This window comes from Odontesthes bonariensis, chromosome 3, assembly GCF_027942865.1.
Source record: "Odontesthes bonariensis isolate fOdoBon6 chromosome 3, fOdoBon6.hap1, whole genome shotgun sequence".
Taxonomy (NCBI): Eukaryota; Metazoa; Chordata; class Actinopteri; order Atheriniformes; family Atherinopsidae; genus Odontesthes; species Odontesthes bonariensis.
The window spans coordinates 33,740,298-33,753,203 of NC_134508.1; the positions used below are offsets into that span (position 1 = coordinate 33,740,298).

Genomic DNA, 12,906 nt, shown 5'->3' on the forward strand with positions numbered 1-12,906 from the left:
GTGTAATTAGGGTAAAAATGACACAAGTGAAAATCATTTGGCTATATACTTGAAGTTCGTTGGCCTCTTCCTTTTTCTTAATCCAAGCTTTTCCCTGAGTCTGTGGATCGATGAGGAGGGGATATCTTGTTGCTTTTGTGACGATGATGCCATTCTGAACTGACAAGTCATCTCCCGGGAGTCCCTGAAGGTTCCACTCACTTATCTTAAATATTAAAAATGATAGTCAATGGTTCAAATGATTTTTTTTTACTTTTCACAGGACTAGTATCAAATAAAAATAGGCTGGCATTGTTCTCACATTGGGAGCATCCACCAGGGCAGAAATGATGTTGAGATTTTCTGTAAAAGGGATTTTGTGCTTCCGGAGCTCCGCCTCCCAGATGTCCTTCAACAACATATCACGGAAACTCTGGTTGAATGGACCGCAGTACGACAAGAAGCCGGTGAGCTGGAGTACGTCACCCACAAGTCTGAAAACAAAGGCAGAAGCAGCTGGACTCATATAAAAGCCATTATCAAAACCTTTTAAATCTGTCCTTGAAGAACCAATCCTTAATTCTAGTAATGAACCTCTTTAAAGACTAACCCCCCTTGGAATATAACATTTTGATATTCAATTGCATTTCCTTTGTAACCTGCCTGTTTATTTGTGACTTAAATTCTTTGCGTTGCTCGATCCAGCGAGCTTTCTCTCCACTAAGTCCGTCAATAAGTGCAGATGCAGCCTGCATTTTATTCCTACACATCTCAGCATCATCCACCAATTCCTGAAAGACAAGACGCCTGTGTCAGCTACAATCTCTAGATTTAAGTCAACGCAGTCGTGACATTTTTCAAAAGGGTGCGTCACACCTGTTTCTCTTTCATTGCAGCGTCGCATTTGGCCTTGACTTTGTCAAACTCTGCTTGCTTTTCAGCCAGCTGAGTCTCTGCCGCGCACAGCTCGTTATTAGCCACAGTTAGACGGTTCTCTTGAATGGCAAGGTTGGCCTGGAAACAAACAATGCAGTTATACTGTAGCATAAAAAGGCTTTGGGCTAAAAATGAGGTTTAATCACCTATTTACCTAAAATGGATTCAAACAGGCTGAGAATAGAGAGTTTTAAATGGCATTATTGGAGAAGAATAGCCGCCTACGACAAATCTAAAATGAAAAAGAAAAAAAAAAAAAACAGTCGCCAACATGATGAACTTTAACTTTACCTTGAGTGGCAACACTTCTTTGTTGATGGCAAAGAATGAGGCCATAGCACGAGTCCATGCGAGCAGACCAGCTACACTACCACACACTTTCTTGGCATTTTCCATGGTGTAATCCTCCATGTCAAAGTAAGGCTGCAGTAGTTCCACAGTTTCCTCGTTAATGCTGTCCTTTGGGAACTGCTGGAGGCTTGTCAAGAAACCAGAGCCACTCATAAGCTGAAAAGGACAAAACAAATGAATTCATGCAAATGCCATTTGTGAGGAAGAACACGCCGCTCAGTTTTGCACTCAGAGCAGAATTATCCAGCTGCCATCTTTTCATCCCCATCCATCTTCAACTTTAAATCGTGCTGCATTCGCTTTAACCCAAAAGCCAGATGTCAAGACTAATTTGTTCTTGCTTTTTGTTTAGTTAAGTTTACTTAAGAAATCAATTTGATAATAATCCAACTTCTTACAGGCCTTCTTTCATTTCATGAGCTTTCAGGCTACCTACTGTACCTTCTCACATATTAATGCACTTTAAGGGTTTTTAGGTGTGAATTGTGTCCAAATTTACATTTGCATGGAAGCATCAAAGCTGTAGAACAAATCTCAAAAAAGGCACACCCTGCAGAAGAGAGGAGCAGAGTTGAGTCCGCTGGCTCACTCCACCTCCTAAAACTAATACTGAAAAAAAGGCCTGCAAATGTGGGCTTGAAAAGAGCTGCTGTGTTATATCTCTGTAGTATTTCAACCAAACATGACACATTTAAGACCTCAGGGCACAATGTGTCTCCTTTAATATATGAGTGGAATTCATATATTTATCATTTGCAACAACTGAATTTTTAGAAAAAGGAAATTTGTTACCTTCAGTGCTTCTGACCATGATGGTTGAAGACAGCTTCGTTCTGGATCACATGTAACAGGGTCTAACTTTTTGTTAAATAAAATCAGACAGCAGTCCATGATCCTCATGACCAGGTGTGGAGGCTTGGCCAATTTTCTCACTGTGGCAATGTCAGCTGGCTTGATGGTCTGTGGAGTTTTTAAGTATATCATGTAACATATCGTAGAATGCACGGTGTAAATATCTTCAAATAAGTCAGAGATATCTCACATTCAGTGCAGCTGTAGCTTCTTCTAAAGCTGGCCTGGCAGCCTCCAGCTTTTCCTCAGCTATAGCTTTCTCATACTCTATTCCATCCACAATTTTCTGGGCTCTGTCCTTCACAACTTGGACCTCATTCTTCACAATGGTTGCAGCTTTAGCACTGACTGTCACCTCTGCCAGCACCTTGGTGAATGCAAAAATAAACATCTCATGCCTTCAAATGCATCATACGCGTGCGTCCATGGTGTTGACCTTTCAAACAGCTTTTCAGAAATGACAAAACCTCTGTCAGCTATTCACATCAAACCAGAAGCTAATTTCCACAATGAACCTATGAATAAACTGATTCTGCTACCTCACTATGTACAGAACTCAAATTGTTCTTAATTTTATGGTTTTACATTACTGTGGAAGTACTGATTGGAGGAAAGTTGCTCATAAACATCCATCCATCATCAATCTTATCTGCAGGTCACAGGAGCTTGGACGTATCTGATTTACCTTGTCAGCTTTGGCAGATGCAATAGCGAGCTCTTTTTCCTTTACTTCAAGATCTTTTGATAATTGAGCCACCGACTTACTGGCCTCCATCAGTTTGTCCAACCCTGGAAATCAGTAACATCTGGTGTAATCTTTTACAGGAGTAGACCATACAAAATCCTCCATAAAGTACACAATCTTTATAAAGACACAACTGCCTTCCTGTTCAAATTCCTTACCAACATTCATGCGCTCTGCCAAAGTGTTGATATAGTTGTGCTTTTCGGCATAAAATGTTTTGTAACCATTTATAAAAGAAAGGTAAGATTTAGGGGTGACGTGAGCTCGTCTTCGAAACCTGAGAGATGAACAACATACAGCGTTAGGACTGTGTTTGATAGCGTATGTTTCTGAACAAATTGGATTTGTGTAAATGTGATACCTTTCAAAGTAACTTTCACATGTTTCAGATACTTTGTGATGATAAGTTCCCATGGTGGTCATCAATGAAGTCTTCACATCAGCTGGACAAACCATGTGAAACTTAGATAAGAAATAGGTGGACACAGCAACCAGAGCCTCATTGGGCCAAGGGGTGAACCAGTCCATTGTGCAGCCGGAAATCAAGCCCGGAAACTTCAGACATCTGGAGCGAAACTTCTGCCCCACCTTTAAACAAGAGTAGAGTAAAACTCCAATGAAAAGGTTCATTTATGGAGGTAGTTATGGGTGTAAGTGTATATATAATGTCACTGTTGAGCATCTAAACATGCTGTGAATAAAAAGAGATTTGGAATAAAAGTAGCAAAAGTTTGGGCGGTTGCTTTTGGGTATAAACAGAAAATATACAAAGTTTCAACTTACCGGTGAGAAGCACAGAACAACGTGTAAATTCTTCCTAAACCGAGATATAAAGTAGTCATAAAGATTGTCAAAAGTTGGTGGAATTCGAGGAAACTCCTTTTTCATAACTGGGATCAGGTTCTGGGTGATCTCTTGCATCTCATCTTTTGCAAAAAGATTGGAGACCTGAAACGATTACAACATGGTCAGGACCAGCGAAGCTTTTCCTTTGAGACGTTACATTCTGCCCCACCTCTTTGTTTCAGTCATACAGGACCAATTCCAGTCCGTTTCAATTAGACTGAAGATTCCAGTGTTCAGTTACACAATCAGCAGATATTCAGATACGCCTTTATACCTTTATGAGATCTCACCTCTCCAGAAGAGAGAATATTGTTGAGGTACTCGAGGAAAGCCTCATCCTTGATTTCGTTGTCTGTAAAGACGAAGGTGATGCCTTTGCCCTCAGCCCCCGCTGTGTTATACAACAGTTTCAGGTCATCCATGAAATTACTCATGTTGTATGTTCTAAGTAAGGAAAAATAAACACCACATAATTGGAAAGAAGGCCCAGCATTTCACTTTCAGTGCAAATGCAACTACAAACAGCTCGTGGCTTCATAGGACACTCATTCTTGTATTTTAAAGGTAGGGTAGGAGATCCTGGATTTTGGGTCCAGCGAAGCTGCATTTTGAAAATACACAGGTAAAAAGTCCCAACCCTTTTCTTCACTTTCCCCCCGAAGGCACGCCTCTAGAGTACATGAACGCGCACGAGCAAGAAGGTGCACGAGCGCTGTTCTGACAGCAAGCATCGATTGTTGCCGTATTTAGTATTTAGTATTTAGTTTATGCTAACTATACGTTTAATAATGCTAGGTGCTAGCCAAGCTGGCTCTAGTTTAGCTTCCTGCCAAGCTTCTAGACGTATAATTCGTTCACGGAGCAGGGTACGCGCACAGGGGGGGGGGGGGGGGGGGGAAGCAGATTGCAGGTGATAGACGGCATCAGAATCCAATCATTGTGAACGATCCGTTCACAAAGATTGCATACTGTTTTTCCTAGATTGTACGTTCTAGAGGCCACTAAAAAATTTCATATTTGTGTCAAAACTTTTAATTAATTGGTTGCAATGGGGGTGTGAAGAGTATTTCAAGCAATATGTAAAAAAATGTTCCAGAAAAAGATCCCCTACCCCGCCTTTAATAGGTACGTTTATCGAATTGAACTTTTTATTTGTTTCCTACTTTTAAGGATAAAATTAATTGCAGTTAATTAGAGCTGATCTTAGTACTGTATTCATGTGCTTGACCAATCACCCGAGACCCTGGAAGAACGTCTATAGTAGGAGCTCACAGTTTATAGAACTCCTTCTGTGGCGTCTTTAATTTCTACTTTGGAGCGGGAGCTTTCCCAGCATAACGGAGACATGAAGGTGACGTGATAGGTCCAGATGAGGTAAGTGTACAGTGACTGGTTGAAGGTATGAACACACCACTGGAACCACTACTATCAAAGGGAAGTAAAAAAAACTAAAACAAACAAACCTATTTAAAACATTGCCTATAAGCAATATATAATAAGAAATTATTGTATTATTATTATTTTTTTGAAACAGAGGAATGGACTTAAAGTGACACCTAGGGCCGACTGAGACAGGTTTGCAGGTTATATCACTTGAATGCAAGCAGAAAAAAAGCCCCTGATGGTTCATTGTCCTTTGGGGAGCGCCTCTAACCCTCAGAGAGCCCCAAGAACAGTTTGATCAGTGTGATTAAAGTCCCTACAAACAGAGCTCTCACAACTATGACTCATCTCACTTGGTTAATGTGATCTGGAAGATGCTGTATCCAGCTATGTATGAGGCCAGGCGCGTCAGACTCTGTTTTCCTGATCCTCCCACTCCCACAAGCAGGGCATTTCCATTGTCAGTGCGAATGATTCGTGAGACCTAAAGAGGAGCAAATCTAAAAAGAATCAGTATTATATCTAGCCTAGTCTACAAGAAATGCATCAGCTATACTCGCTTCAGGTGTCACCTTGACAAGATGAGTCATTGCGTCTTTGAAGAAAACCAGATCCAGGGTGGAGCCCCTTACTACCTCATTGTGCTGAGCTTGATACATCACAAGCTTATCTGACAAGAACTGAAAATCTGGCACCTGAAACAAGTTGTTCATACAGATTATGGTGACAGTTTCCTCCATCAACTTACTACCATGAAACTATCAAGCGCTGATGTACGAATTCAGATTTCACACCAGTTCATAGATCTTAGGGGCATCAAAACAGGCATCATCGTCTTCCTCTCCAGTTGGCTCAGGTGCATCTCGGAGGAAGTCCACAAAATACGGCTCAGAATGAAGCTCTTGAACGAGGTTTGGGTCAACGTGCTCTTGGATGACACGACATACAGCCTTCTCAAACCAATCTCTGTCCTCAGAGCAAATAAACCTGCAACAAAGCAAAGTCTTAGAGTAATGCTTTCTTCCAACTTTTTGTTTTTTAACTTAAAAAAGGATTTTACCTGTCTGCTATCACCCTTGTACATTCACACTTGAAAAGAGCCAATAGGGTGGAGATGTCACCACACTCCTCTGCCTTAACGTTTAACATTCCCTGCCAGATCCTGGACAAGTCCCTCAAATTGAAAATGTAGTGGAACTTTGATGGTGTTGGAAGCATTTTGACCTTCAATGTGGTGTCATAAAACAAGTTAACAAACTTATCAATACCATATACCTATAATCAATTCCTATTATAAACTTCTCATCATATTCCAGGTAAGTACCTTTGTCCACTGCCAAACGATCCTCCCAGCAGACACTAGACATTTAACCATTGCTGATATGCTTGGCTGGAATGCCCTGCATTCATGGAAATATCCAGAGCCAATCACACCTGCACAAAAAGAACATGAAGAAACCGTTAACTGTAAAATGAAAACTACAGTAATGGAAGCAGAACAAATGGGATTATTTTAGACCAACCTACCAAAGATCTTATCAATGGAGGTGTTGGCTGGCAGAGTGCAGTTGAAGACTGTAAAGTGTCTCTTCAGTCTTTGTGGGATGTCATTTCTACCCCCACCAGGGTGGATCATGGCAGCCAGAATCTGTGCATCCTCAATCGTGGTGAAATCTCCTGGTTTATCCAGATTGTACATGCCAGTCATTTCCATCATCTGGCGGACTATCTCATTTGTGATCTGGTTGGATAGCCACATAAAGTAACTCATCAGATTAAAGCGACAGATAGACAGACAGATGTTCATTAAAAAAAAAAAAGAAAGCAACACCTGATCTCCCCATTCGTTGACAATAGGCATATTTATGTCATCGATGAAGATGGTCATCCTGCGTCCTCCTGGGGGTCCATAGGTGCTGCCAATCCTTTTCTCAATGTAACTTTCCACTGATCGCTGTGTACGAAGAAAGTTTTTGCAAACATGAACCAATGTAGGACTGTAAAAATTCAAGCACAAAAAGCATTTTAAAATATCTTTTACCTGATACATCAAGGGCTCTGTGGCAGATGAGAAGTTCAGTGATTTGAACAGATCCGTCTCAGGATCGTATTTCTTTGCATAGCCTTTGATCATCACTGTCTTCGCTGTCCCTTGTTCACCAATAAGCAGTACGGCCTGTACATATAAAACATTTAGAGTTTAGACAAAAAGTAACATATTTTTAAGTATAAACATTATCTAAATATTCTTTTAAAAACCACAAGATCACCTTGTGTTGTTTGGCAATAGTCTCCAGCAAGAAAGAGGTTCTTGTGTTATCCACATTTGGAACAAGAATGGAGGTGTAGTCAGGCACATGGTCAGTTGGATAGACATATTCCTCCACAAGATTGTTCCAGTGACACCATTCACCTAAAACAAAAGTCGCCATTCTTTTTAGTCACATATAAACCCATTCTCATCCCATCGTTGTCAAAGCTGGCGATGTGCTGAACGTATGCACAATGGGTCCTTTCATGTCTGTGCTGTGGCGCACCACTCGAGGCAGTATCAGACATCTAAAGCAAATATTTCTAATACATCTTATTTCACAACAATTAACAACGTATAACTGATACTAAAGATTACTCTCAGGTGGGTATATGCAGTGCGAAGGGGTCTTAACAAAATCTCCGAATCTGATGCCTCTGGAATGAGACCAGATTCTGTAAACCCTGTTGAGGGTAGCAGGAGGCTGAAGCCTTTAACAGCTGCTATTGGTTAAGAAGGCAGGGACGCTAGAGCGTCCAACACAAGACTAATACAGAGACGGACAATCAGACACTCGCAACTACAGTGTAAGCCATGCAGATACAGGGAGGGCACACAAACCCCGCAATAATACCCTTTTTGCTGTGAAGTGCTAACTTAACCACCATGCCACCACATTCAAATGCTTGTTCACTTTAAACTATACAAAAAAAAACATCAAATTGATGCTCTTTTACGTGTCAAATAACTGTACCGTTTGTGTTGACCATGTACTCAAATATAGTCTCTCCCGGCTTGGTTTGAGGCACATCAATTTCGCTTTCATGACCTCTCATGAAGACCTCCAGCTTGTCTCTGTCCTCTAATTCTAAAAGAGCTCCCAGACTCCACATCAGGCAAAAGACAAAGAGGCGCTCAAGGTGCTTGCTTCCAGCAAAGCCCTCTGTCTCCTTGGTTGGGAGGAGGCCCTCCAGCAGATTGACGGACTGAAGAAGGAACATAGTCAAACAATTCAGGCTTCGAGGCATCATCTGATTCTGTTTTTATTCTCAGTCTTTTTTTTTTTTTAAATACACACCTGTATTATGTAGTTACACTCCAAAAGCTCCATTTTGGGTTTAAGGTTTTGCCTCATATACATGTAAACATCCTCAAATGTCTTTTCATATAAACCGATGATGCTCTCTGCCTCTCTAGCAGGGCGCTTCTTGGCCCATCCCTGCAATACAAAAGCCAAGTTCTATCTAAGCACTGCTTACAAAGCATTGTTCTTTTTCAGGAAAAAAAAAGTCTTCAACACTTAGATATCACAAAAGTACCTGGAGGATGGGTAGCCAGCTGAGAGCTGAGGAGCTTATAAAAACCATTCCCACACGGGACACAGTAGCAGGGGAGGCATTATCCATGTTGTGCACCTCAAACACCAACTTGCAGGATGGTGACATGACGATGCGGTCACCATTAGCCAGGGTCAGTGTTTTGTTATCATCCAGGACTGAGTTGAGGTTCTCGATCCATATTGCATCAACGGGACCATCCAGCACAATCCAGATGACTTCCCCTGAAGAGTAAACCCGTCGAAGCAATTAAATGTTTGAGTTCTCCGGCAGCCTCTGGCACTTTGTCAGTCACTAATGAGCCGCTGTCCCACTACTGGATCAAAAGTGGGCGAGCCAGTGTGTGCCAAGGACAACAGCATCTCCACTGTCATTCCCAGAACTTAAAAGGGGCCTGTTTTGGGGTCCCGTAGGAACAGGAGCCTGGGATTTGCCCCAGCTGCTACCCTCGGACCAGACAAGGCTAAGTGTAGTTCCGTATGCGGTGGTGTCAATCTGAAAGGTGGGATTACATGTCAGGGACGAGGTGCTTACGACCAAGGCACCATTTTGTTTTGTTGTGTTTTGGTTACAACGCACTGTGCAGTAAACCATACTGGCTGTCTCATGTGACGTCTCATATTTTAGCTCTAAATATGCATGAACTGGCATCTATAGCTTAAGAAAAGTGCTCAGCTTCTGAGCTGACATTTTCATTGTCTTGTTGAAGCTGGGCAGTAATATCGTGCAGATGCAGTATTTAGCATCACATTAAAATTGCAACAACCTTTATATTGTGTTATACTGAATGTAATATGATAAAAATGTCTAAAGTACAATACTATGTATTGCTTAGATATTATTTAATACAATACCGTTTTCATTTGGACAGTTTTATATTTTTTCTTAGGATCTCATCTGTATTAATCACAATCACTTTCTTAGCTTAGATGTTGACAAAATGTTGGAATTACCCTTCTTAGCTTTGAGTGACCTCCGCCACAGTGTGGAAAAGATTCCATCAGTCCAATCATTAGTTGCTGCATCCAGACGACCAAACATCTGTGGAGCAGTGATTGCTTTGGGGTTCATGCGCATCTCTCTGTGTGGGGTTCCACATTCACTCAGTGATCTCATAAGAACGTTGATAACCGAGGTCTTCCCGGCCCCACTTGGGCCTAAAGTCATCAGCCCATGGCGCACTCGAGAAGACTCATAAAGCTGACCCAGACAGCAACAGTGATATACCAGTAAGAAAAGTACTTTCCAAAAGCTAACTTTATAATAATTATGCTAAACAACAATTTTAAGGCACCTGAACAAGCTTGAGGTTCCACGGTGGGTGGTTAACGAGACCGGCAAGCTCAACTTGATTAGCAACAGCAGCTTGAAGTTCAGTATATGTGCTGTTGTCCTGCTGGATACCAGGGAACAGGTCATTGATAAGACTAAGGAAGAGGGGCTCATCCTCATCCACCTGAAACACACAGATGGATTGTTTTATTCACAGCACTGTATCCAGTGTACAGAGTATACTTTCACACCCACAATTCAATACAATTCAATATATCACAGCTGTTGGTAAGAACTAAGTTTGTGTGATACCAGTTTGGACAGATTCATGTCACGAAGCACTCTCATGACAGTGCTGGACTCAGTGTCATCAGGTCGAGCTCTTTTACACGCCCCAAGTGTTCTCAACACAGACAGGATGTTCCTTAGTCCAAAGTCATAGTGGACCTGTCAAATAGCAGAGGTTATATGTCAGTAGTTCAATAACCAAACAAAATAGGACTTATGAAATGCTAACAAGATTCTCACCTGTTTTGTGAGTTGCTCCTCACAAAGTTTGTAAAGAACAAAGAATTTCTGTGCTAAGTTAACATTCTCATTGAATCCACAACTGGCTAGTTTGACTCTCATTATAATCTGTCGGAGACAAAAGTGTAGAGGGATGTGTTAGGACCACAGCAAAAAGAAAAACGTTTCTCTCCACAGAAAGAAGCCTTGACCCACCTGCCTGTCTGGCACCATCATGGACACTGTCCTGAACTGCACTTTTAGATTTTCAGGAAGTTCCTGACGGCCTGCATATCCTGGATTCTAGATACAGAGGCATGACATATCTTTGTATATACTGTATATCTAATGTTTTCCATCTAGTTTCAAGGAGTTTCTTTTAATAGGACTGTGTGTTTCCATGTCTTACCATGGTGATAAACAGGCCGAACTCTGGATTCAAGTTCACGCAGTCTCCGTCCGTAAAAATGAAAGTGCTTCTGTGTTTCTTTCGTGATGTCAGAACAATTGAGATCTGCTGAGCAGCAACGGAAAGCACTGGCAGGTCGATTCTGTTGAACTCATCGAAGCAGCCCCAGGACCCTGACTGTGCAAGGCCTGGAAAATAAAAACACAATAGGACATCACATAAATGAAACTGTACACCACTGCTCGATGACTTGTTTCATTGCCTAATGTACCTTTATATATCCTGCCGAGTCCTCTGAAGTCCATTTGGTCCGAGCAGTTGAAGACCACAACGTACTTGCCAAGGCAACGACCCATGTCTTTGGTGGTTTCAGTCTTACCGGTGCCGGCTGGCCCAGCAGGAGCTCCTCCCATACTCATGCCCAGAGCCTGGGCCAGTGTGATATAACACCTTTGTAGAAAAAAAAAAATGTTCTTGAATGCAACATAGGAATTAAAACCTACAAGCAAAGTTGACTTATTACAGCAAGTTGCTTATAAAAATCAATTTTCTCTTTTCTTGCCTGTCAGTCAGAGGGGTGATGACCAGCCGATCAGTACAGCCTAAGAACTCGTTCTGATAGATGAAGTCGACATTAGTTATGGATACAATGACTTTGTCCAGATCCTCCTTGAAGTAAAATCTGCTCTGCTTCAGCCATTCAAAGTCGCTGATACATTTCACACGCTTCTTTACCTGCAAACAAAGCGGAGCTTAACTCAAGTGTTTTACAGAAAGAAAAGAACAGACATTTACTGAAGAAAAAAACCTTACCAGGTCATTAAAAATGTCACTCTGGTGCACATGAATTGTGACAAGTGTTTCATATTTGACTCTGTCGAATTTGCTCAGGTCACAGGTGGTTTGTTTAATGAGCATGCTGAGTAGGTTGTGAAACCTCTTTTTCGTAAGAGGCATGATCTCCTTCTTATCGGCAGCGATTCTTAGGGCCTCTTCAGAATCTCTTGTCCAAAGCATCTGGATTCCTAACAAGCCCACCTTAAAACAGACAAGGCAGAATAAAATGAATCTTGGGAACTCTATGAATATAGAAATCAATTATGATACCATCGTATCTCTCAAAACTACGGAAGCCCAGAGCGGACGTGGTACGTATAAACTTTTTTTTTGATGGTTTTCTCCAGATAACGAGATAATTATCTCGTTATCTGGAGAAAACGATTATTGTTTTCTGGAAATGATCGAAAACCATCAAACAAAAGTTTATACGTACCACGTCCGCTCTGGGCTTCCGTACAAAACTCCAAAGATATTCACACTTGTTATTTAAAAAACTTTTTTCCACAAAGGAGGAAAGTTGTGTCATAGATTTAGTACAAGACTGAAGCTGTGGAGAAAATCTATAACAAAAGCAAATATCACACAGTACAACCTGCTGGAGGTGCAAGCCATGGCGACCTGATAGATACTGGCTTGCATTAGAAATCAACCTGCTAAATGTATTTCCAAGCGGCCACAATGTTGTCTACTCACCTGTGCTTGATATTTGTCAAGGAAAGTGAGAAGGTCAAAGTCTTCATCGTTTATCTCTAGATCTGAAGCTCTGATGATGGAGTGTAAGGAGGCTTGCTGTTGCAGCAACAGCTCTCCAAGCCAGAGCTCCACAGCTCCCTGCGCCATGACACATTTGTCCAGCTGAAAGCAGAAATACACGTTTATCAAACTGCAATTATCAAAGATTTCTAAAAACCGAAGAATTGATACACCCAAGCAATGTTACAGATTAAACTACCAAAGATTAGAAATCTTTTTTTTTTTTTTTCCATTTACACGAACTGTAAAAGGGATTTACAGCCCCAATTTCAATATAGTCGGGACACTCTGTTGAAATTAGGTCAAAGAAAACATAAAATGTTGAAAGTGAGACATTTTACTGTTTAATGAAATATTTTGAACTTGATGGTAGCAAAATGTCTCAAATAAGTTGGGAAGGGATCTGCAATAGGCTGGAAAAGCAAGTGCTACTAAAAGGAAACAG

General features: G+C 41.3%; 1 pseudogene; it reads right to left on the reverse strand.

The window, feature by feature from the left end:
• Positions 1–12,906, reverse strand: part of LOC142376959 (dynein axonemal heavy chain 8-like) — a 38,548-nt pseudogene that overhangs the window by 7,236 nt on the left and 18,406 nt on the right.